General features: G+C 41.1%; 1 pseudogene; it reads right to left on the bottom strand.

The window, feature by feature from the left end:
* Positions 1 to 542: 542 nt before the first annotated feature.
* LOC148032533 (syntaxin-124 pseudogene) lies at positions 543 to 1,444 on the bottom strand (annotated as a pseudogene).
* Between the last annotated feature and the right edge of the window lie 1,613 nt (positions 1,445 to 3,057).

Below are 3,057 nucleotides of genomic sequence, written 5' to 3' on the forward strand. Positions count from 1 at the left end.
GATAGAAAAAGTTGTGTTAAAACCTCCGATTAGTCAAATAAAACACTACCCTTAGATTGTTGAGGACAGCAACCCAGTACGCGGGGGTGAGTGTAAGGGCTTTGTAGGTATACCATGCCGTTATCACCGGAAACACCTATATAGGGAGTAGTAGTGACTCAAAGTCCTGCCTTGTTTCCACTCTATGTGTGATTCCCTATACCCAATGGTAAACCCTCTTATGTGCGGCGTCACAAGAGTGTAGTCTTGGGATGTGTCTATGTTGTTCCGTTTCTTTGATTGAATAATACAAAAGCATACCTTGAGCTCACATATCGCGTTATCTTTCTGTGCCATGTTGAGTGCGTAACCAGTGCACATGCATCATAACTAAGAGATCCTTTTACATACCATATCCCTTTTTTTCAAGCGTTTAGTTTCGTTTACTGTTAGATGATAGGCACATGTTTGTGTTTTGCCTAATCCATTGACCGTTTGAAGGTAATATGGATCAAGTTTAATGTAAGCGCGAGCTTCTCAGACAATCGAAATGTTCGTTCTTGTTAGCTGGAGGATCGTATAAACTTCACGAGAATTGGCACCAGAATTATGAGGATCGCGAGGAGCAAGATTAGAATACCTATGCACTTCCATTTACGCGAGCGAGGTTGATACTCCTTAGCCTTTGTCGCCTCAACTGTCCCGTCCTTGATGAAAGAGTTGGCACGATTGACATTGCCCTCGATATCGTTCAGCGTCTCCCCTTGAGCATCAACCCGGACCTGCATGTCCGGGAAGATCTGATGCAGCTCTAGCAGGCTCTTCTCGATCTCCTTCACGGTCTCATGCCTCTCTTGCATCTCCCTCATGCTGTCGAGAATCTGGCCTCTCCCTTGCTCCTGCACGGCCGTCTGCAAGAACGTCTCACTCTGCCCCGTGTTAATCATGTAGTCGATCGTGGCCGCATCCGCGTGCTGGCCTGTCACGGTGAAATACCTCCTCTCCACAGTCTCTCTGTACTGAGCCGTGACCCTCTCCCTGACGGAATAGAACTTGTGCATGAGGCTCTGGGATCTGGCCCAGTCCCACCATTTGTGACGCGCGCATGCGATCGACAGAGGAGCCTTGCCCGCAGCCGGGGATCCTGCGGTTTGCGAGGTTGACCTCGTTGAGTTCTTGCACACGCGCTTTGATGAGTGCGCTGCCGCAGGGCTTTCATGTCGTCCGATCGAACGACCGTCTTGCTCTCGTTGTTGGCTCTCTGCAGGTCCGTGAAGAGAAGCTTGACCTTGTCCAGGTCTTGGTTGACGAGACCCACTGCTTCGTGGAACTTCCTGTCGTTGGGGTCGATGGCCACCATCTCTGTTCCCCGTACGACAGCTCCCACCTCCAGGTCTAGGTCATCTTTCCGCAAATTCACATAGCTCAGCATGCTCGTGAACTTTCTTGACAGAAGATCATTCATTGTGGAGTCTAGCCAAAGAGAGAGAGAGAGAGAGAGAGAGAGAGAGAGAGAGAGAGAGAGAGTTCCAAGTCCGAACCATTTCCACAGCCGAGAGAGAGAGAGAGAGAGAGAGAGATCTCGTAAGCAAGCAGCACCTTGCAACTTCGAAACGATTAACATATTTTTTAAAAAAATCTATGGCATATTAAAATTGAGATTAAATTTTCACATGATTTAAAAACTACTTCAATCGGAAATTTTACAAGGAGTGGATCAATTGGAAGACCTACTCTTCTCCTAATCTCTCTCTCAACTTAATGAATGGCAAACGTTTGCAAATTGCAATATATCTTATAGTCCTATTCTATAATAAAAAAATCTAAAATTATCTTATTATTATAGTAATTCCAATAATATCTATTGCACAATCCCATACTATAGATCCCTATCACATTATTGGCCTTATAACTTATAAGAAACTCAAATATTTTTCATAATGTGCACATACACACACTCTCTCTCTATGTGTGTGTGTGTGTGTGTGTGTATGGTACCTAGCTTTGAAATAGGTGGATGAGTTTTTACTAGCTGATTAAATCATGAAAAATCATAAAGTCTATTCATCTATTGCTCTGATATTTGATTGATTGTTAGAACTAGTGATGATTGGAGAGGATCTAGCTCTATTTGTATTAAAAATGTCATTATAATTTAAAGAAATGTAGTGGGATTTGCAATCAAGGGTGGACCTATAAAAAGCTATCCTTATCGCATGCATTCAAAGGGTATTAATCAACACCCTTTAGTTACATATCGTAAAGAAATAATATGTCCCTGTTTGTGAAAGCCTTATAGTTTTCTTAATTACAATAAAAATGCCAGTTTGTAGTGTAATACAATAAATTTTGTCTAATAAAATAATAGTTATTTTGATCACATGTGGAACATTTATATTTTTTAGTAACATCCCCAAGGGATGTATGTTGCACCCTTGGGCCTAAGCATTCCTCGTCCTAAAGAACCTAGTTCATAGATAGCATAGAATGAGGGGAGCAAGGCATCAACCCATTTAGCATAGTCACAAAATCTCATTCCCGTAAAATGGGATTAGATTGAGTTCTATATCTTATCAAATGTCCCATGACTCTCAAGTAGAGCAACTACCCACCACCAACTTGGGTCCATTGTATATATGATGGGGTTATTTCGACCTCCACTTGGGGGGTTCAGTGTATGTAAACCCTTATTTAAAAATTCCAAATTCACCAATTTTATCATGAAGAAAACATTCTCTTTTCCTACCCAACCCCTATGAATACCCTAAGGGGTTTACATAAAAGCACCTTATCTCTCACCAATTTATCATAAATAAAATACACCACCTTTCCATTCAACCTATGAATATCCCAATTAACTAATACCTTTCTATATCTAAAAAATTCTAAAAAGGGATTTCATTAATCCATTTTGTTGAACCTATGTAAGATTTACATATTCATGAGTAATATCCCTAAGGACTACCCATAGTAGAATGATGTCCTTCTATCAAAAAGATTGCCTAATGAAGGGAGTTTCAAAATATATTCTATTGAATCCATATGATATACTTACATAGTTTGAATGGCCCCTTTATA

This window comes from Lygodium microphyllum, chromosome 8, assembly GCF_053477565.2.
Source record: "Lygodium microphyllum isolate KBCC chromosome 8, Lygodium_microphyllum_v1.1.10, whole genome shotgun sequence".
NCBI classification, from domain to species: domain Eukaryota; kingdom Viridiplantae; phylum Streptophyta; class Polypodiopsida; order Schizaeales; family Lygodiaceae; genus Lygodium; species Lygodium microphyllum.